The 24195-nt window shown below is 37.8% G+C and overlaps 1 protein-coding gene across 2 annotated transcripts in view; it reads left to right on the forward strand.

Annotated features, from left to right (window-relative positions):
- Window positions 1-24195, forward strand: part of caln1 (calneuron 1) — a 188931-nt gene that overhangs the window by 13607 nt on the left and 151129 nt on the right. The window contains exons 1-2 of one of the 2 annotated variants that reach the window (XM_002935800.5): window positions 2389-3388; window positions 3493-3822. The gene's annotated coding sequence lies outside the window, so the exon portion shown is untranslated. Of the gene's footprint in view, window positions 1-2388; window positions 3389-3492; window positions 3823-24195 lie in introns of those variants that run through there. The other variant, XM_031896970.1, reaches the window with a different exon arrangement.

Below are 24195 nucleotides of genomic sequence, written 5' to 3' on the forward strand. Positions count from 1 at the left end.
TACAGGCTGTTCCATTGCAGCATAAACAGTAACACACTTTGACACTGAGGGGCTAATGTAGATCTAACATTATATTTTTAGAGTCCCCTTTAAGAAAAACTGCCAAACATGGAAGTTTTTTGATCATCAATTCTTCTCTTTGTTCAGCATAAAGAGCAGAAAGAGCTGTTTGGTTGCACCAGGGAAACAAAGATGATCCACTAATTGACAGAAATTGTAAATATTGTATTTATGTCAGCTCTCTTTCTATAGTTAAACTAAACCCTAAGATTTTGTTAATTTTATAGTTATTTATAGTCTGATAATGATAAAATCTGTGCATGTATTTGTGTATCTGATCATATCCTTGGTGGACCCACAATGCATTTCCAGGGAATCACTTTTGTACGATTGAGGTCTGCAAACTTTTTCATGTACAATTTCAGTCTGAATGTTAGTTTAATGTCCTATATATATTGATAATGGGTGAGTGCAGAGTACATCTTGTCTTTGTTTGAATTTCGTAGTTAAAGCCACATTGCACCCCTATCTAATTTCTAGCATATTTTGCAATATGTGAACAAACAATCTCTGTTTTCTTTAAAGGGGACAACATCTATAGTAGCTTATGCACAAAATATCTTAATATCTTATATATATTGATAATACATGGATGGAGAGGACCTCTTTTCTTTGTCTGTATAATTCCAGACTGCATTGACTCTGCTGCACTACCACAAAGATCTGATTCTGCATGCCACACAGAAATCCCACTGAAACCCTGCAGAAACTTAAATTACACTTCCTAATCATACCTCTTCAACAAGATCAAATGAAGTCCAGCCTTAAAATGTTATGTTTTATCACAGTTGTCCAAGCCAATGTGATACACTATCTCCCCCATGGTTCCCAAGATGTGAACCTTACTGTTTTCTACAGCAAAACTTTACCTCCCAAAATGTAGGTAAAAATATCCCATAAAACAACTCATAAATTAATAAAAATATACTTTTTTAGTAGTATGTCATTGGGTAATCCAAATTAGAAAATTGCCATGTTAAGTACAAAGGGGCCCCTTATGGTTGCCACCTGTCTGGTTTTGACCAGACAGGCCTTAGGAAAACCAGACAGGACTCACTGAGACTGACGCATTGATCAGCCAATTCACAAAGCACTTTGTAGATTAGCTATATCAAAGCACTTTTGTTAGATAGTACTCATCTAGAAAGAGCAGCTTTCCTGCTCCACCCAGGAGAGGAGAGTAAAGGAATAGTCTCCATCAGGCTTCTGCCTAAAGGTGGCCATACACCAGCAGATCCGCTCGCTTGGCGATGTCGCCAAGCGAGCGGATCTTCCCCCGATATCCCCACCTACGGGTGGGCGATATCGGGGAGCATTTAGGTAAAAAAAAAAATAATCCGATCGTTTGGCCCTGGGGCCAAACGATCGGATTATGTGGGCGGCAATGGGGCAGTCGGATCGGGGACCGCATCAACGAGCCGATGCGGTCCCCGATCCGACCGGATTTTCTAACCTGGCCGATCGAGATCCGCTCTGCCCTGCCCATACACGGGCCGATTAGCTGCCGAATCGGTCCAAGGGACCGATATCGGCAGCTATAGTCGGCCCGTGTATGGCCACCTTTAGTATAGGGACACAGAAGTGCCAGGGACTAAGTTAGTCTTTACGCTGCCCATAATCTACATGAGAGGGATAAACCGGTGGACTTACCTCCTATCATTCTGTTTGTTGTCTTTACCCTGCCTATACTCTGCATGAGAGGGATAAACTGGTGAGTATTTTCACCCTGCAACTACATAATTTATCTGGGACAAATAAACAGTTATCATTTTGTTTGCAAGAGCTCCTGGCGTCCACCAATTCATTTATTTAAGCTTTGCACTTACACTTGGCAGTGGGAGGTGTAGTTATACAACACCCTCCACAGAGAAACTTCCTCTTAGAGAAGGCCCATCCTGTGGAAGAGGAGTCAAGTGTACCCCATGCTCTATCCTTAGCTGGACATTTTGAATTATATAGCAAAAAAGGGGTTACATAGCCTTACAATAAAAACATGCATACAGCCCTTTCTTGGCTTGATTTTTATTATATAAGCTACATGGTGAATACAGACCCAAATACATGCTGTATCCAGAAAAGTGTAAGTAAGACCTGTACACAGACCAGGTGTATATTAACCCGCCTGGCAAACGCGCACAGTATGTTAACAGAGAAGCTAAAAAGAGTAATATTACCCCCTTTAGGACCAGTGTGATATTTCTTCTAGCATTGCCAGAGGAAGTCATCCCCTGAATTGCAGAGACTGACTGAGTGCTTAGCAATCTGTCAGCCCCCTCATCTATTAGGCATTGCCGGAGTTGGCTGGAGTTGTACGCGCATGCGCGCTATCAGGGAGACGCTAGAAGACCTGAGAGACGCATCTGTCCGTGTCTGCACAGGGACCGCTTCTCAGTTCAGCCTTGTCTCTTACGGAATTTTGTGAGGGCTAATGATGGGGGCGTGATGCAGCCAAGCTGTTAACCTCAAGGGGAATTCGGTGGAACTTCTGCTGAAAGGGGACATAAAGACTCCATATTATGCTCTATGTAACACTCCGTTCTACTCTATTAGAGCTCCATTAAGTCTCACAGAGTAAATGCCAAAACGCGTTTTACTGACACGAACATTGTACAAGACAAAGCACTGAGCTGCTGACTGTTCAGCATCACTAGGGTTAATTAGTCACTGGTTTCAATCCGGCACGTCACTCGCACAGATGTTAGTTCCGCGGGGCCGCCGGGTCTCAGTGGGTGACGGAAGGAGAATGTTACAACGAGCAAATGGGAGTCTGTCTGCTTTCTCTTAGAGTCACATATTCCCTGTCATGCCCTGTCTCCAGCCTGCTTGCAAACCCAGCTGCCAGTGCATGGGAGTATCGTATACATCAATTGCTTATTATTGCTGCTTCTTTTATACGGGCTTTCCTATGTGTCTAACTGCAAAGCGTCTTACCTTGGCAAGCATTTAAACGTGGGCAGCTGTAATCTCTTTTTTACTTGCTGTTAACACCCAGCCCCAGGGATCAAATTTAACCCCTTTGTAAAGTCGCCTTAAACCCAAAAGCATAGGCATTTTATATACAAGATCTTCTTTATAATATATTTACAACAAAAGACATCAGCCAGAAGCGCACAGCTCTGGGGCAATCTATATAGCCATAGATATTTAGATACACAAACACACACACATTTATATATATATAATAGGTGGGTTAGAGCCAGTGTGCTGCCAATCAACAAGGGGGTGGTTTCCAGGAGTTAGTAAGATAGCCACACCCACCTACCATTTCAGAAAAGGCACAGAGCAGAGAAGATAACAAAATGCACTGCAAAAACTCCTAATTTCATAGGTAAAACTTTTTGGTTTTTTTTAAGGTTTTAGCACTAGATACATAAATGTATGACAATGCATGATAGAATATATTTCGTAAAGCATTAATGTCTCCTTTCACAGGCTGCAGGATTACATACAGGGATGTAAAATTGTGGAATGGAGTTTAAAGAGAGTTCACCGTCCAAGCTCCTGGCTAGATGGAGTGTTACTGCTGCTCGGCGCACCACACATGACTGATTGGATCACTTGTGATACATACGCAAGCTAACAGGGACAGGTCGTCTTCCAAGGTGATGGCAAGGAACAGTGCCTGGGAAAGGTGCCTGGCTTGAATGCCCCCAGCCAACAGGAGAATTTGATTCACCCAAAGGGACTGGAAACTGGCCCAGGTCACAGATCTGGAAATATCAAAGCGTACCCAAAAGGATCAAACAAATAATCCACACACAGGTTAGTCGCTTTAACCAATCTTTCTTTCTGTTAACATTAAATTCTGGCTTTGAATAGACCGGGCTGTTGTGGCACATAGCAGGTTAATCAAGTCTGAGAGCTGATTCCTTTCTGTAACAAGCAGGCAAACCAGATGCTCTTCTAAAACCTGTTGTCATAGTGGGCAGCAAACCCTTTACATTCTGATTGCAGGATTACAGTATCAGTTTTAATTGCAGCAATATTTTGATTTGCCTTAGCACAAGAGGGTATAAATGGCAGTACATCAAAGCCAGTGTATGACCCTGCTGATTAATGTTACAATGTAAAAGGTGTGGGATGATGTACCATGGGCACCTGTTTTTGATACCATTGCAATAATGGAGAGAAAGGAAAGTCTATAAACCTTTTTATGGGTAATAAGCATGACATCCAATGTACATGCTTATGCAGGCTATTCTTCACAATCAATTTTTATACTATATCATACACATTTTGATAGTTGTTTTTTAATCAAGGGGGACTATGTGTAGAAACAAAAATAAAATAACATTTTAAGCTACAGTTATTACATCTAAGTATTTTAATAACAATTGAAAAGTATAAAATGTAAAGCGCTGTGTGTACCTGTAGCACTGTGTAAAGAAAAATATACATAATACAACTATGTTGGCTTCCTTTTAGTCTGCTCATCCCCATTTTGTCATTCAAATATCCCCCCTGTCCCCAAGCACGTACCTGCCTGGCCATCACATTTTTTGGGGCGGGGAACTTTATTTGAACAGCTGGAGGGCTGCTGGATGAACATCCTCTCCAGCTCAAAGCTGTGAAGATGCCTACATACTTTTCAGCTGTCCATAAAATAAAACTGGCAGCAGCCTCAGGGGTTATTGGCACTTGTAGTCCAGTAGTGAAGAGCCAGAACACATTTCAACATGTATCTGTGGGACATTTAACCTGCACTTTACCAAATTTAGAATATTGATTTTAATTATTCCTTGATCTGTTATTTGATAGGTAAGTAAGATGGAATCTGTTGATCTATCAGAAGGGGATAAATGCAGCACACAGATTTCCAAACTGTAGCCCATTTGCTTTTGTTTACTGCATAATTCAACACCTGGACAGACAAAGCCATTGAAGGTTTGTTGAAGGCTGTTATAACTCAACAGGAGCTGTGCTATGGAGAATCCTGGTTTGAAGTCATTACTTTGCACTTCCCATTTACACTGGAGGATATTTTGTGTAGGAAATAGCAAGAGGGTAGCCAGGCAGGACAGAGAGTCAAAGAAGGTTACAAGGCAGCTTATTTATAATTATTCAAACTTCTTCTCTATCCCAGTTTAGAATTTGTGGAAGGTATTGGCACAATGCTTGTATTGGTGCCTTTCAGTGCTGGGATCTTCAGTACAATTCCTGTTTTTATAGTTTCAGTACAATTCCTGTTTTTATAGTTTCTCAGTGTCTGTGTGGGTCTCCCTGAAATCCTTCCACATTCCAAAAACATGCAGGCGAGTTAGTTGGACCATGATAAAACTGACCCAAGTGTGTTGTGTACTTGTGATATAAACCTTAAATTGAGAGTTCCATTGGTGCAGGGAAAGATGAATGATGAACAATCTCTGTAATGCTTTATATAAAAAAGCATAAATAAAATAAAAAATAAATAAACCTTATGGGAGAACCTGAAAAGGGAGTAATGGACGATCTGGGCATAAAATGATAGTTCTAAATAAAGATAGACTGTGTTTGTTTGGATGAAAGGAATCCAGCCTCCTGTTAGCTAACTGCTGGAATGAATGAACCACAAAAGGTGGGTAGAGTGATTTATACTATTACTTGAAAATTGAACATGCAAAATGCTTTAACATTTTATCAACAAGTACTCTGTTAAAAATCAACCATAATACATTTTGATTTTTATAATTAAATATCTGTTGAAACTTTAAAAAACAAAGTTTTATTTCAAGTTTATTTTCAAAAAATGATTTCTGCTCTGTCTTTCCTGAATTGGTTGGTGGATGTGGTTTACTAACTCCTGGATACCACCTCCTTGTTGCTTGCCAGCATGCTTCCTCTTTCCCACCTTGTTTGACGCTTGCAGTATGTAGTTGCAGACCCTACTGCTACTGATTGTTTTCTGTTGTAACTATGCACTCAAACGGTAATACAGAGACCCTTCAGACAGCAGGAATGTCTTAAAGTTAAGGATCATTGGTACTGAATTATGAACTTCAGAGGGGGTTAAATGAGATCCCTTGGGCTGGGTGTAAACAGCAAGCAAAGAAAGGGTTGCTATTTTCCCAATTTCAATGCTTCCCAAGGAAATATGCCTTGCAGACATTGGAAAGCCCTTTGAAGCAAGCAGGCTCGGCAGTAGCTGAGAGGGTAGGAAAAAATCCCACATGCTCGCTCTGTCGTTCTTGTGCAGTCACCCGTAGAGACCCAGTGGCCCCGTTTACACTATCATCTCTTGGAGGGACGTGACAGATTTAGGTGAGTGGATAATTAACCCCACTGATGCTGAATAAAATAGTCAGCATTTAAACACTTTGTCCTGTATGATGTACATGTACATTTAGCGAGTTAAGCCTAATGGAGCTCAATGTTCAAGTGATTTTGATGGTGCAGAATACAGTGCCTCTGCACCCTTACAGGGTGGCAACTGGTTGCTGAAAATGTCACTTTTACCAGGGGTGCTGGCACTGGGCATGACTGGAAGAGGATGAAGAGACTAGGGGTAAGGTTTTAAGGAAATAAGCTGTGTGGTGAAAATATGGTTAAATTATAATAATGTTCACACAATACAAATATGATTATTTTAGTGCCAAAAAGTTATGCATATGTCGATGACTGAGCTAAGGAGGGCATTCTGTACTGGCTAACATGTTTGAATGGACCTACATGGAATGATCTCTAAATGCTAGTTGGGCTTTATCCAGAGAGTAATGTTCTGCTAAAATGTGACATTTATTGCACTTGCTGGCTTGTTATGCAGTTCATCAGTTTCTTTATTGATATTGATATGAGTGCCATGGGAAATGTCCAGACTAGTAAATGGAACACAAATAATATATATGTTTCTGTCTTCCTGGACTAAATATTTCAGAGAAACAAAGAGAAACCTTTTCCCTGCTGTTTCCACAACATATAAACTAAGTGTTGTACAATGCATTAACTAATTGTGCCTTCTGGACAGTGGGCCATGCTTTTTTTTTTGATCAGATATTTTGTAGCACACTAGCTGCAGCCTAACTGTGTTTACTCAGTACTTGTTTTTTTTTAATAGTTAATAAAATATTTTAATGAAGATCCACAGCTAGTTTTGGATGTATTGTAGCAGCTTTGTGAAAGCATGTACATAGATGCAGAGCCTGTAACAATATGTACTTACGCAATATGCAATTTCATCTTACTACTTAATATGGCGGCAGACATTTAAACCAAAATACAGGGTAAATATTATCTGACATAAACTGAGATCTGTACAATTGATATCCTGTTGTCTGTGAAATATTTGTAATTTGAAGTGGAAGTATACGTTCTTGTTCAACATGAGTTCAATGAACAAAGCTTTTGCTAAATACACAAATAAACAGCTTAACAGGACAAATGAGGTTACTTCATGTTTGACCTTTCGAGATTAAAACAAAAACTATTGCAAAAAGTATGTTGGGCGTAAGCAATATTTATCAGACTCTTTTTGAGCAAGAGAGTATGCTGCCCCTTTAATTTTAATCTTTTTTAACTACTGAAAGCCATTCTTGACATCAGTTCAGGTTGGGTGATGTTAAGGAACCTATAGTATTTATACATCAGTATTTAAGAAACAATAGAAATAACACACAACTATTTAATTTTAAGGTATTTCTAGATTTGAGCAGAGCACCTTCAATACTGTAATTTATCAATTGTCTCTGTGAACATAACCCAACCATTCCCATACACCAGATTAAAGGTCATATAGAATACAGAATGTTTAAAGGTTTAGCGTTGCTTGGAATGCTTTATCATTCTGTAGGAGGGCACACTTATAGTATAAATAAAAAAGGAGAGAGAAATTTGTGTGCTTCTTGTCATTTTCTGTGTAGGTTATCACCAATGAAATGGTTGCCTAAATGGGTAATTGTCCCTCCTGTTACTTTGAGTAGCATGCTGTTTGGTAGAAACAAGTTCCCTGAGAATGGGCTTTGTTTTGCTAAAGGTGATGGAAACCTTGCTGGAAATTGATTTGCTTTGTACTTCTCAGAGCTGCAACAGGCACCCTTTACATAGCGGGTCTCAGACAGTATAGAAAAGCCATATTTGCATCATATATTAATCACTTTTTTTAGACATATTTCTTAAATAATAACTTCCAGTAGGTGCTTGCAAAAGCCAAGTTCCAGCAGGTCTAAAAACTATATATCTCTGTGCCAGTTTATTTAAGCTGCCCAAACTCCATTCTTTATCTGCTGTGAGCCAAAGATGAGTCATGGCGTATGAGCACAGAGACATACTGCTAAACACAGCTATGATCAAAACTTTGAAAGTGGAGATCTCAGGAAGGTAACCTTTCGTGATTTTTTTACGCAGTCCTATTATGTGTAAATATGAAGGCACATATGGAATTCTACCAGCAACCTTATGTTTTCTCATAAGGTATCAGCTGCCTAATTGGCAACTGAAGGGCTGGTGTTTTGCGGTTTGCTAGAGCACTCTACATTGTAATTCTACAATACCAGTTTATTGCATTTTGTATAACATAAGGTATATTTGTTAAAATAAGGCTACATTTTTTTTCTTTAAGAGCTATGTAAGTGATTAAAAATATAAAGACCTTGACATTTGCAATTAAACACTGCTGTTATATATTCCATGGTTAATGCATCTTAAATAGTGAATGCATTTTGAAATCAATCTATGCACATGGAAAGAATTAAATAGAACAAGCTATTATACACAACACTTGTCCTTAACTCTAGAAAAAATCAGACAGAGCATTAATGTGTACATTTACATGCAGTCTTCCACCTCATTAATCCTTCCAAAACATAAATATCAAGCTATGGCGCACGTCATACACATACATTTTAATTTAGAATATATATTCTGTGCTATTTCTAAATAGAATAGTTGGTATACACGCACCACACAAATGCACTTTTTAGGAAATTAAAACTAGCATACAGTATATTCAAAAGGTTTTAAAGATTAGACAGAAGCAAGGATAGTGAATGTGTATAAACTATGTTATGTAATACATTATAAAACTCTATGCAAAAAGCATCTTTATTTGTCAGGGGCATATTCGGAAATGCACAATAAGATCAGTAGTTTAAATACAAATAAATATTTTTCCCCACGTAGTCTTATGATTTGTGACACTGTTATATATTTTTTATTATACTTGGTCACTGCTTACATTTTGCTTACAAATGTTAAAAAAATTAATTCAACACCTTGATTTGATCTGCCTTCTTGGTTTAAGCTACCTTTTCTGAAAACCAGATGACAAGAACAAAACAGCATTTTAGCAGGGAAAAGAGTACTAAAGATGTCTGGTGCAATTTTACTGTACAACATATAAGTTGTAAAGGATGGAGGATTTCAGTAATAATAATGGCCCCTGCATTGTGACTCAAGTAATTGTGCGCATGATCTTTGCACCAGATACATGTAGACCTGGGGGACTGGTTCACACACTATTTGGAGCAGTGACCCGTTGTGAATATGCTAATTAGGGTTCAGATTCGGTTTTAGGATTGGGCAGGATCCATCGGGGTTGTTTCTGGGCTTCAGCGGAACCCAAAAAAGTGGGTTCGGTGCATCCCTAATTTTAAATGCTGGAACAAATGTAGTTTCTATATAATCTACCAGTCATTTTTAACCCTACATTTTGAATGAAGAATGATTCTTTGATGCCCAAACTGTAAAGTATAAACAAGTGATTGTAGAGGGTTAAGTCCACTTTTTTCTTTCCTTGCAACATTGTGCATTTTGGGTACATTACTTAATTTACCATAACTCATATCATCATCCTTTTTTCTTTATTTTATTTTTGCGTTTTTGAGTCATTCACCTGAGCGAATGTAAAGTTGGCTGTAATTTGCAGATATCACTGGGCACAGTTATGTAAACAAAGTTTTATTCCCCTTGTTTACCTAGATTGGGCTGATGTCAATAAAAATTAACACACTACATATCAAGTTCAGGGAATTAACTAAAAGACTTGTCTGTTTAGAGGATCTGGAAAGAATCTATGTACATTAGTATTTTGTTTGTGCCATATGTGAATTGAAATTGTAAGGTGTTGTAGGTGTTAAAATGTAATGTAAAAATACATTTCCCAGTAATATGGTGGCATAGTGCTTAAGCACATTGCTAGGGTCTTAGGTTTTATGCCTCTCTTTCTTTACATATTGTCCCCCATTCCACCCCCCCCCCCCACAGTAATGAATAAGTTAGTACTGGTAAAGTTAGTTGGCTTGTCATGAATTTGCTTCTATAGGCAAATAAACAAAGGGAATTCTGGGAATGCATTCCAAAGAGCTCCAAGAAAATCCCATTTACATGGGTTTATTCTGTAGGCTAAAGCTCACCCACTGGGTTTTTAAAGCACAAGCCAGGATAATAGCTGATCAGATTCCCAACTACAGACCATTTCACGCTTCTTGGGGCTCATTCTACTGGAGCTCTTTGGAATTTATTCCCAGCATTCCCTTTGTTTATTTGTATGAGGCAGTCTCCTCAACCCTAATGATTTGCTTCTATAGGCAAGGACATATATAAAGCTCAGATATTCTCTGTAAAGCACAGTCAGTGGAATAAGTTAGAGCTACAGTAATAAAGGAAAATTATACTGTATACCTTGAAAAGGAGATTAATAGTGTCCTAGCTGTGGAGGATACTAAATCAGGTATGGCTAATTTGATTTGTGATCACATCCTTGTGTGTTGCTTTGTTGCTCTTTCCATTGGAGTCTTCTATATTCTAGATGTCTCTTGCATACTCCTACCAGTGATTTGCTGCAACTTATATTATTATGTGCTCAACAATAAAAGCACAAGAATGAATGTATTCTGTAACGAAAATAAAAAACAAAACAGTTTTAATATTTTGTATTTATAAATTATTAAAAAGGCTTTTAATAATTATGATTAAACATCATGTCTCCTTCTGCTGCTTGCAATCTTTTAGAATTCTTCACTCCTGACATTCATTGATCTGACACCTCATTCAGTCATCATGTGACCCCATGGGAAATGCACTACTGGATGTTCCAATTTTTTTTCCTTTGAGCTCCATTTATATAACAATGCATGTACCTCTTAGGACTAGAAAACAAGTGATTTCATTAAAGGAATCATTTCTTGTAATGCAATCTCATGACAGTGACACCAGGGGTTTATTATAGTACTGTTTGGGGGTCAGAGAATTTAATATAACAACCCCCAAAAAAATAAAATAATAATAATAAAAACAACAACAAAACTCCTTAAAATCCCAAATAAGGGCATTCTAATGGAATATCATTTTAATAAGTTAAAAGGATACATTTTCTGTCTTTTGTGGATATTCTCTTTTTTTTTCTTATTTACCTACTAAATACATATAATGACTTTTTTTTCTTTTGTTTGATAGCATATCAGTCTTGTATAAAAAAGGGCATTGACTCAAGGGATGAGAACATATTTTTGCCGCTTTATAGGTCCCTGGTAAGGCCTCACCTTGAGTATGCAGTGCAGTTTTGGGCTCCAGTCCTTAAGAAGGATATTAATGAGCTGGAGAGAGTGCAGAGACGTGCAACTAAACTGGTAAAGGGGATGGAAGATTTAAGCTATGAGGTTAGACTGTCGAGGTTGGGGTTGTTTTCTCTGGAAAAGAGGCGCTTGCGAGGGGACATGATTACTCTGTACAAGTACATTAGAGGGGATTATAGGCAGTTGGGGGATGTTCTTTTTTCCCATAAAAACAATCAGCGCACCAGAGGTCACCCCTATAGATTAGAGGAACAGAGCTTCCATTTGAAGCAGCGTAGGTGGTTTTTCACGGTGAGGGCAGTGAGGCTGTGGAATGTCCTTCCTAGTGATGTGGTAATGGCAGACTCTGTTAATGCCTTTAAGAGGGGCCTGGATGAGTTTTTGAACAAGCAGAATATCCAAGGCTATTGTGATACTAATATCTACAGTTAGTATTACTGGTTGTATATATATAGTTTATGTATGTGAGTGTATAGATTGGTTAGTATAGGTTGTGTGCTGGGTTTACTCGGATGGGTTGAACTTGATGGACAATGGTCTTTTTTCAACCCTATGTAACTATGTAACTATATATACGCAGGTGCCAGAAATAGAAATATTGATTTAAAGTGGAACTAAGTATTACATCTCTTACTCCAATATGTAATAAAAAACACAAAGTTTGCCCAGGTGCAGTAACCCATAGCAACTAATAAGATGTTTGCTTTTTAACAGAATACCAGTAAACACCACCTGCTAATTGGTTGTTATAGGTTACTGCATCTGGGCAAACTTAGTGCTTTTTTTTACGTAACCCCCTACTGTCTATCAATAATAGGCAACTTTGTAGCTGGGCAGTAGCCCATAGCAATTAGTTATGGTTTACCTGTTTTCAGCCAGCTGCAAGAAGAACAATTAAAGCAAACATCTGAAAGGTTGCCATGGGTTTCTGCCCATTTCAGACTATTGCGTATTTCCGCTACATGTGCCTTGTGCATTCAGATGCAAGCACATGTAGGAGGCGTAGGGCGCTTGTCGAAAATATCCGCCCTACGCCTCGTCTGACATCAGCCTTAGGAGTAGAGTTGCCACCTGGCTGGTAAAACACCTGCCATGGCCAAGGCCGTTAATACAAAAAGTTTGTGAACCCTTTAAAATTTTATTTATTCATATATATGAGACCTAAAACATCATCTGATAAAAAAGTAGATGAAGAAAACTTAGTTGAATAAAACAAAATTATTATTTTAGGTCATGTATTTATTACAAAAATTATGCAATAACATATCTGCATGTGGCAAAAGTAAGTGAATCCTTAGGATTATCATATAATTTGAAGGTGAAATCAGTGTGATATTTTCAGTCAATGGGATGACAATCGGGTGTGAGTGAGAGACCCTGTTTTATTTAAAGAATGGGGATCCAGCAAAGCCTGATCACACATACAGCACATTTGTGTTCATGGCTCAAACAAAGGAGGTGTCTGGGGACCTCAGGAAAAGAGTTGTTCATGCTCATAAAGCTGGAAAAGGTTACAAAACTATCTCTAGCGAGTTTGGACTCCCTATCAACAGTCAGACAGATTGTGTACAAATGGAGGAAATTCAAGACTGTTGTTACCATATCCAGAAGTGGTCAACCATCAATGATAACTCCAACTGCAAGGTGTCTAATTATCAGAGAGGTTACAAAGAAACCCAGGGTAATTTTTAAGCAACTGAAAGCCTTGGAACTTGGAACAAAAACATTTATTTCATAATTTTTTTTTCTGTGCTGCAACAAATAAATGTATCCAAATTGTTATTACTTGCTTGCAATTTACCTCAAGGATTAATGATTTTGATGGGTGTGCAGTGCTGAGCTATAAAAACCCCACAGAACAGAATGTGTTTGACTGCCATTTTAGCTCCATTCCCTGTTGCATACTTGTTCAATTTTTAATTTACCAACTGACATAATAGTACATCTAAAAGTACATCTAAATGTGACAATTTTACAATGACCCTAAAAAGCTGGGCACAAAAACCTTGTTTGTCCCACCTGGCAGCTTCACTGCTGTGGACACCTTTGAGGCAGTAGTTATGTTGGAAATAAAGTAAATTCTCCATAAAGGTGATGGTAACTTGAAAAAAGGTTTTATTAATTTATCTTATGATGAAAAACAGGCCTTAAAATCCCTTCAGCTTAATACTGCTATTGTCATCACAAAGCTGATAAAGGAGGTGGAACTGCAGTTCTGAATAAAAACTATTCCAATGATGAAGCTGCGCAACAATTGAGTAATAGCATGCATTACAAAAAGCTTAATGGTGACCCTACATTTAAATTTAAGAACAAACTGAATATTCTCTTAAATGCTGCAGTAATGAAAGGAGTAATAACTGATGAGATATTTACAGTATCCTAAAACACCTTCTATTTATTTTTTACCTAAAATTCACACGAGTTTGGTAAACCCCCCCAGGCAGACCTATCATTTCCAATGTCGGATCTCTGTGGCATCCTACAGCGATATCTATTGGCATGTATTTACATGAAGTACTACCTTTCCTAAAGCCTCGTTTAATTGATACCACAGATTTTTTTTAAACAGATTGAACAACATAACTAAGCCATCTGGTAAGTTTTTTCCTTTGTTCACTGGATGTTAAAGATCTTTTTACATCCATCCCACATGAGGAAGGATAGAATGCATACGTACTTTTGGTACCAAACTGAGACTAGACTCCCCACATACAAGGTTCATTTTATTCGTGATTTACTGGAGTTGGTTCTGACTAGGAATTATTTTAAGTTCAATTATGAATATTGTTTGCAATTACAAGGTTGCGCCATGGGTGCTAACATGGCACCGGTGTATGCCAACATTTATATGGACAATTTTGAAAAAGCACACAAACTTTCTAATACTGTCTTTAATGCTTACATTTATGTTTAAATGCATAATGTGGATGATTATTTTGACCAGTACCCTGGATAAATTATATGATTTTGTATCCCATCTTAACAATAAGCATTTCACAATTAAATTCACTTTGGAAGTTAGTTCTACTGAAATACACTTCCTGAATGTCTTGATAAAGGTGTCTGGTTCCACTTTTGCTACTTCTATCTATACCTAACCTACTGATAAGAATAACCTTTTGAGACCAACAAGTTTCCATCCCCAAGGTCTATTAAAAGAAGGAAAGGTCAAAATTAAGTAAGCTTAATCAGAAAGGTCTATGTAATTACAGCCATAAGCACTCACAGAAACGCTGCACTGAGTTTTCTTTCAAAAGATACAGGATTTATTGTCTCTTTGTTTTCCCCTGCCAGAGACATGCAGCTCTCTCCTCTCTTCCCTCTCCTGCTCCCCCCTCTCTCAAGAATGCTAAGGGTAAAACAAACATATAGGGGGAAGAAGAATCCCTTTTATTACCTATTTTATTACCTATTATGACACTAATGCCAGGGTATGCAAGAATATTATCTTGAAACATTGGGGGATTTTAAGAACAGACCCCAAATTTGGTCATTTGTTTAAACTGCCACCAATTTTTTCATACAGAAAGGGTAAAAATATAGGTGAACTAATTAAACCTAGGCAAGTCTCAGTTCAGGCCCCTACTATTTCCTCTGCTAGAGGTACCCTTGTAGAAACTGTGGCCACTGCAGTGGAATCATACCAGGGAATTTTGTATCAGATCCCCAACATGGTACTATACATAAAATTCATGGATTTTTTACCTGTGACAGTAGGGACATTATTGTATTAAGTGCCCTTGTGGATTGGCATATGTCGGACAGACCGACAGAACCATTAAGGTTAGGCTTAATGAACACTAGTCAACAATATGTAATTACCATCCCCAACCTCCCAAAACTGAAAAAGATGAGGACCCAGTTCTGGTACTTACAGTGCAGTGTTACCCACTGTAAACTGCAGCACTTAATATCAAAGACTGCCTTTTAGAGCACTCGTATTACACCTGACCCAGTTCTGGTACTTACAATGACCCACTGTAAACTTAATATCCTCCTATTTGTGCCCACACACTTAGACTGTAAGCTCTATGGGACAGGGATCTCCTTCCTCTTGACTTTTTTGTGCTAAAACTTTATTTGTTATTGTAAATAAAAACACAATTGTTTTGCCATTATGCTTCAAAACCATGCAGAAATGCAAATGTAAAAATATACCACCTAAAAGCTGTCAAACTCACGTAGAAGTCAGTGGGAGCTGTCTAAGGCAAATCCTAACAATCTTTATTTAATTCATGGTTTCAGAGGTTTTTTGGATTTTTTTTTGTAAATCCATGAAGATTTGTAGGAAACTATTAAAGTATGACATTAGAGCTCACCACAGATTTATCAATAGGTGAAAGTTAGAGGTCACTATTTGATAAATTCTACAAATCCCATAGGAATAAATAGAGAGCGGGTGTTTTTTTCTGTGGTGAGCTGTTATTTCACACATACCATAGTATGAGAATAATATGGCATTCAGTATATACTGTATCAGTCTTTGTGTAAGCTTGAAAGTTCAGGATGCAATGCACTCTAAACGTAATGCAACCTCCATTCTGAAGCATGGCCATAATCAAGTTGCAGTTATGAGAAAAATGCTGCAATATTGGTAAAATACATGGCAATTTGCACCCAAAATTTCACTGTGCAGTTAGGGGCAGATATATCAAGGTGTGAAATTAGAGCTCACTACAGAAAAACTTATGCAGTTTCTACTCATTCCTATGGCATTTTAGAAGCATATTTATCAAATGGTAAACTCTAACTTTTACCCATTCATAAATATGCTTCTAAAAGCACATAGGAATGAATAGAAAGTGGGTGAGTTTTTCTCTAGTGAGCTCTAATCTCACACTGTAATAAATCTGCCCCTAAATGTGAATTCCTAAACATACCCTTAAGACTCTGTTACCAATTGTCTATTTAATAAACGACTGTTGTCAGACTTATGTTGTGTGAACATTTTACACAATAAAGTATACTTTATTACAGCACATTGTCTATTGATCTTCTTCCTGATTTATATCCTGTTTATAGTGTAGCATGGGATACCATTAATCAAGGAGGGTTTGAAGTTATGCATTATGTTTTATGAAATAATAAAGCCACTAGCAATTCTCCTTAATTATGGTTATAGAAGGTCATTACCATTTTCTTGCCTTGCCATACTATAGAGTACCCTCTATGGCTGCCATATCTTTTGTGCCAGTGGCATAACAAAAATCACCTATTCTCATTCTTTTGGCATATTTGCATTATGTTGTGCTCACATTTCAGTGCCTGCCTTCTTTAAGCAAGTATGGGGTCTGAGAATGCACCCTACCTATCTGCTCAGATTGGAGCTATCATTATTGTTTTGTGTTATTCGTCAGTAACCAGTACATACAGCTAGCATTATTCTATACTAGAGACTGTTCATGTCTGTGATATGCTAATATAATTTCTGTCGAAATCTTAAAAGGAGTAGCTGAAAGTTTTTTTTACTCTTTGTACTCTCTTTTTGTCAACTCCTGCAAACAATTACCATGTTTATTGGGTTTGAAACACATTTGATCCTGCGCTCAGTGATTTTATGTTAGACATAACATCATTTCACATTAGTGTTTGTACATTACTTGAAAACATTTGTTCAATTACATAGTTGCTGTAGGGCATTATGTGGCAGTTTGATTAGAGGAGTTTGATTAACATGCTCATGTGCCTGTTGCTAAATTTTGTATGCATACGTATGAAAAGCATATTTTAAAATATCATGTAGTTCTGCATCCTTGAATTAACTGTAACATTTATATAGAAACCTTTTTCCACTCATTAATTGTAACAGATTGGTTGGTTCATCTGCTTAGAAAGTAGGTGTCATAGGATTATTTATATTAAAGGAGAAGGAAAGGTAAAAACTTAGTAAGCTTTATCAGAAAGGTCTATGTAGATACAACCATAAGCACTCACAGAAATGCTGCACTGAGTCCTCTATCAAAAGAAACACAGGATTTCTTGTCTCATTTTTTTGTAAACATGTTGTTCAGGTGTCTGACTTCCTTTGAAACCCCTAAAGTTTCAAGGCAAAAGAAGGATCTTTCAAGGAGAGGGAAGAGACATCTGGAATTAACTTCTACATGATAACTTTTAGCTGGCGAATTGTCAGATTTGAATTTTTAGCCATTTGGACGCATAGTAAATCTGAAATAAGTTCTATTCTATTTTTTCTGTGACTTTTAGTGCTAAAAATCCGAATCGGAAAAAAAATTAGACAGGTCGTAAGTGGCCCCCTAGATGTCATTTCTGTGATCCTGCTTTAGTTCACAGCAGTTTATGTTGACATTTTGAAGCACTCCTTGCAGTTCCTGAGCACACTAGAGTCATTTACATAGATCAGGAGGAGAAGTGCAAGATCTGACTGAAGGTAAAAGAACTCATACGGTACTGGAATGATGAATTGAGAAATAAGATGTTACCTCCCATTTTAGGTGATGACGCATGCATTTCATAATGACTTTTAGTCTAGTGTGTCTAGTGTGCCCACTGGTACTCAAGCTATTGGGCATGACAGAGCAACTCAGATCTTCCCAACATTTATGAAGTGCTGACAAATGTACATAGGAAACAGCCACAATCCATTGTGCTACATTTTGTGAACATTTGTGTGCATTTTGGCGCACCCTGGAATTATGGGGTTAAGGTGCAAAGTGCAATAAATTGGCATATTTTTCACCTGTATAATACATTTTGGAACTTGTGCTGCATTAATAAACAAGATAGAATGTGCCATGCATCCTATTGTGTTTCAGCACCATTTGATGCAAGCATTGATTAGAAACACTGCAGCGCTTAAAGGAGAATGCAAGTCAAAATTTAAAAAGCATACTGCCCAATAGTCCTCCTATTGTTTAGTAAAAACGCCACACTTTTGGCTCACCTAATCAAATATTTACTCAGTCACACTTACTTCACATTTTCTAGAACAGGCAGCCTTCTCTAAAAAGGTATTCTCCCTTCCTTTCACTCCTTGCTTCATACTGCACATGTGTTTCATACCCTCCCTCCCCTCTGGCAGATCCGCTTCTGATTGGCTGGTGGGCATGTGTAGCTCAGAACAGCAGACAGGATTAAATTACACACATGTTCAGAGAATAGGAAGGCTGCCGCTGGCAGCCTACAGGAAGGACAGAGAGATTTCAGTGATGTCACTGTAGTCTTCACACTGCTGTAGGCTGCCAGCACTATATCTCAGAGAAGCAAGCAGGGATCTGGGAATTTAGATATGCAGTAAGTACTTAAAAATAATGCCTTTAGACTTACTTTTAATTTATATTAACCTTTCATTGTCCTTTAAAGAATTCATATCTTTAGTACTACTAAATACAATTTCACTGTTTTAATAGAAACGCTGTTTTATTTGGCAAACAATAGGATCTAATTTATCAAGCCTTGTTATTTTTTACTGAGCATTTCCTAATAACAAATCATGTTTCTGTGTTACTACTGATTCTTTCATAGATCTATATATTCTAACCTTTTACATATGTGACAAGATAGAAAATGGAAAGCTAGAAGAAATCCTACTCATTTATGATTGGAATGTCAGTTAAACTTAAGAACAATTCAGAGAAAAAGGTAATGACATTGATAAAAGCTACAGTGGAATCTACAATGGAAAAAGACCAATGTTAAAGAAAAGTATTTCCGAAATGTAAACTTAAAAATATGAAAAAGAGATTGGACATTCAAAAATAAATATTTGTACTTGTGAAAACATTTTGCCACAAAAAAATATGAATCGTGAAAAAAAATTGATCAATAGTAAATGCCCCCCAAACTGATCTTTTTAAATGCAAACACAGTGGCAAGAAGTTTCTCTTTAATTTGGGCATAGTTATGTTCAGTCTTTGTCAAGGCTCTGGAGTCATAGAGACAGGTTTTCCTTTTTGCATAAGACATACTCCCAGGCAAACTAGCAAACCATACAGGGTCAGACTGAGGGGTGTAGGGCCCATGTCCTCCCCTGAGTGAGTCCGACGTCCTCCCCTGAATGCGTGTTAGTGTAACGTGTCAAGGGAGGGAAACCGATGGGGATCTGGTCTGGCCTGCTGGGGCCCACCGTTTTTTTTTCCCTGTGTCCCAGCGGCCCAGTCCGACCCTGAAGCCATACCTAGCTCCCTATACAAACATTTTGTTATATAGGCTTGTCATCTCTGTAACTGCTTTTACTTTGTCAGGATCAGGCATGACTCCATCACTAGAAATATTCTCTATGAAGTACACTTTGCTTTATGTGGCATTATGTTCCTTTTTAAATTTCTAGCAATGGTCATATCATCAGCAATACTATGGGCACATTCAAAATCTCAAAAGGATTCAAAATTATTTTGCTGAAACACTTCACTTGCAGATCTGATGCCAAATAGAATCTGGACCTTCCCCGGGTCGTGTTAAAAGTTCTCAAGTCAACAGATTCACTTTCAGGTTTAATCTGCCAATTATCTTTCCATCTAGGAAAGTAAGATTCTTCAAAAAAAATCCTGAGGTGTTGGGGATGGAGAAGTGCTGTCCCAGGTCCCTGGGATCCAAATACGTCCACAGAGTTCCATTTTTCTTTTCTGTTCTTCTGAGAAGACTGTTCTCCCAAGCAGTGGGTGATCACACTTTGTCAATAGTATAGTTTAGTTTTTCTGTACAAGAGGTTGTGAGTAAAAATGTAAGGAATTATCCCAGTCCCAGGTGCAGACTTGAAAAGTTCACAGATGTTTCTGAGCATACCCAGCTAAACATCGGTTTATTTTCATAATAGAGGCACATTTAATATATTTTTGTCACAAAGTCAGTAATTTGTGTGTACCAAAAGCTGTTTCTGGTGTTTTTTTGATAAATAACGTTTTCACGTTGTAAAGACCATACCTGGGTTTGTTTTTGGCAAAATGATTTCTCTTTTCCATTTATTGCATTTTAACCCAAATGTAGGATACTGCTTGGAAGGGAGTTTTCTGCCACTTCTGCTGCATTGCTTTATCTGAGGTCTTGACTAGCAGAGGAAGTACCTTTACTATGCTTAAAGGAACAGTAACACTAAAAAATGAAAGAGCTTTAAAGTAATAAAAATATAATGCACTGTTGCCCTGCACTGGTAAAACTGGTGTGTTTGCTACAGTAACTCTACTATAATTTATATAATAAGCTGCTGTGTAGCCACGGGGGCAGCCATTCAAGCTGGAAAAAAGGAGAAAAGGCACAGGTTACATAGCAGATAACAGATAAGTTCTGTAGAATACAATAGTGTTTTATCTGTTATCTGCTATGTGCCTGTGCCTTTGCTCCTTTGAATGGCTGCCCCCATGGCTACACAGCAACTTATTCATATAAATTATAGTAGACTTTCTGTAAACACACAACTTTTACCAGTGCAGGGCAGCAGCACATTATATTTTAGTTACTTTTATACACTTTCATTTTTTGGTGTTACTGTTCCTTTAATAGCTTGGCCCCCTGCTGTAAGGTATTGTATAAACTTTTGGGCTCATCTGCACCAGATTTCTGACACATTTGCCCTCATACACATGGACTGTGGAAGTAGTATCTCTTGCTATGTAGAGATAATTATTATCTGGTACTCACTGTTGTTGGAGACTGTTGAGGTTTTTTAGAGTAATTGCTTGAGTTATACAACTACTTCCTAGGCAGAGCACTCTGTAAATAATATTAAAGGAGAAGGAAAGGATAAGTCACTTGGGGGTGCCAAAATGTTAGGCACCCCCAAGTGACTTAAATCGCTTACCTTGTACCCCGGGCTGGTGCCCCTGTTAGGAGAAAACAGCATCAGCCCTGGGGTACCTGCAGCGAGCACTTCTTTCTTCCTTCTTCTTCTGCCGGCGAAATCTCTGGGCCGGCGCATGCGCAGTAGAGTGAAAAGCAGACTTTCTTGCTAAAGTTCGGCTTTTCACTCTACTGTGCATGCGTGTGCGTGCAAAACTGGAAGAAGGAAGTGCTCGCTGCTACCTCGGGCTGGTGCTGTTCTCTCCTAACAGGGGCACCAGCCCTGGGTAAAAGGTAGGCGATTTAAGTCTCTTGGGGGTGCCTAACATTTTGGCACCCCCAAGTGACTTAATCTTTCCTTCTCCTTTAAGGCTCCAGAAATATGCAGCAGATTGCAGAGGGCAGATTACAGCTTCTTTTGCTCTTTGCACACTGCGTGGTGCATTGTGAATACACTCTTAAGGTTTACTGTATAAAAGAGTGTAATTCCCGAACATGGACTAAAGAGAAATTGCTGCAGGCATAAAACAATGCTCTATATTTCTACCAGTGGTAAAGACACAGATGAATATATTCCTATGGCTATATTAGATTTAAATGCAGCTGCTCATACATAAAGACTCTTGCAGCCAACGCATAATTCTTGTGCTGATGTTGCTTTCAGAGACAGTTTGTCCTTCTACTGAGGACTTGTGATTTTTTTTATTTGTAGTTAGAAATTGTATTCATTTTGAAGCAATATAGGTTCAACAATACAAGGTGCTGAGAAATTGTCGCATAGAAATATATAAACAGTTTAAAATATTATTTATATTTCTCATATAATTTATATTTCACATTGTGAGCTTTTGATATCTAATGGTCTTGCCAATAAAGGCTTGTTTATTTATATAACTGTTAGTTTTGTCGAATGGGGATGGAGAGGGGAAAAGTTGGGATGGAGGACTGAGGCTGGGAGGGGTTGGGGACCTGGAGTTCCTGTTTTAATAGCACCGTGAAAATGAGGTATCACCATAACTTGTATTTCATGTTAGGTGTCTCGTGGAGTGTCGCAAACTCCCATCTGCTGTCTCTCAAGGTATTAGGCCCACGGATACCACTCCAGCTCCCCTTCGTAGCTCCTGTCTAGGAGGTTATTCCTAATTGGCTCAATGGCTCTGATCCAATTCACTTTTGTTATCAATGTTTGTAATCCTGGAATGTGTGGTTGCATGGGTGGCCAGTTTGCATGACTGGATGGCTTTTATTTTCATACCCAGTGAAAATGTGTGTGGGGTTGCTTTTATTGTACTATGTAGAACCTCAGTGTGCAGAGTCACCACTATCTGCCAGAATTCTTGGGCCACTTTGCATGGACATGATTTTAAAAGGGAAGTTAGGATACCTTTTGCTAGGTGTGCTTCTATATTTTTGGCCAAATATATCTATATGACTGCATTTGTTCTGTAGCTTACCATTATAACAAATGGTAGTTGATGTGGTCATAACATTCATGTTTTTTTTTCTTTACTTTGACGCTATTAGGAAATGTGTGTGGTATAGACTAAAGTACAATTAGAATGTTAATACAGTCACATTCTTTTCTTCTTTAGAATATAAAGGCTTTGTAGTAGGAAAATCAAAGCTTTTATTTTAGTAGACAAATGAAGAGTCCTTGCCTCTAGTGACTAATCCACAGCCAGTAAGCGTGAAAAATTCATCCCTTGTGTGCAACCTTCATCACATAACTGTGATTTATATATTCTTATAAAATGTCAGAAAATTCATTGCACTTCTCTGTAAAATATTGACCTCTCATGCTGATGTATTGGTCCAGTTCTTAAGATGTTACTGTGTTAGAAGCATTAAATAGATACAATTCTTGCTGTGTGGCTTACAGTCTATCTTTCCAGCTAACACTGAGATGCTGCACATGCCTGTGTTATAAATTTGCTTCTCCAAGGTGTGGAAAATATTTTGTATAAAAAGAGCTGCAAAATAAAAATTTAGTTGTTTGTTTACCACATCTAGGCAAGTGAATTTCTTTTTGTAACTTAGATTTTTATTGGTTTTTTTATGCATTTTAGTCATGACAGGCATTCAATAGATCAATAATGGCAATATAACAATACAATTGTACAGGTCTGGAAGATTGACCATATCACAAAGTATAGAACAGGCCTATTTCTCGACAATTGGCAGCAATCATTAGCAATATAATGTAAAAAGTAACAGTTGCAATTGCAAATAATACTGAAAAGGGAGGAGAGGAGGAGGTGAGGGAGAGGGGGGACAAAGGAAAGGGGGGAATATTAGGCAAGTGAATTTCACTTAAAGAGAAGCACTCAAAAAAGACAAAGAGCATCATCATTAGCAAGTCAATAGCTGTTTAAATGATCCCTTTTTGAGTATAAATGGTTCTGCTGCTTGCACACAAAATGTCTGCTTGGTAATATTCCGTGTGCAAAAAGCAAAGAACAAGAAAAGTTAAATAAGGAAAAGTTACATTTTCAATTAAAAAAGGTCACTTTCCCTTACTGTATGAACTCCACTGAGTTAGTTAATGGGGCAGTTTGCCTATAAATAATCTTTTAGTATGATGTAGACAATAATATTCTGAGACAATTTGCATTTGATTTAATTTTTTTTTTATTATTTGTGTTTTATAAGGTGCTAAAATTGCAAACTAGAGAGCTGCTGAACAAAAAGGTTTTAGTTTTAGCAGCTATCTGGTTTCTAGGGTCTTGTTTACCTTAACAACAGGCAGTGGTTTGAAGAGAGACTGCAATATGAATAGGAGGCAACCTGAAAAAAAAGATAAGCAATAAAGAGTAATAATAATAATAAAATTGTAAGTTCACAATAGTTTTTTAGCTGTTGGCGTCAGTAAAAGCTTGAAAGATGGAAGGCAAACAATAGAAAAACTATTAAATAATGA

The sequence above is a fragment of the Xenopus tropicalis genome, chromosome 2 (assembly GCF_000004195.4).
Source record: "Xenopus tropicalis strain Nigerian chromosome 2, UCB_Xtro_10.0, whole genome shotgun sequence".
Classification (NCBI taxonomy): Eukaryota; Metazoa; Chordata; class Amphibia; order Anura; family Pipidae; genus Xenopus; species Xenopus tropicalis.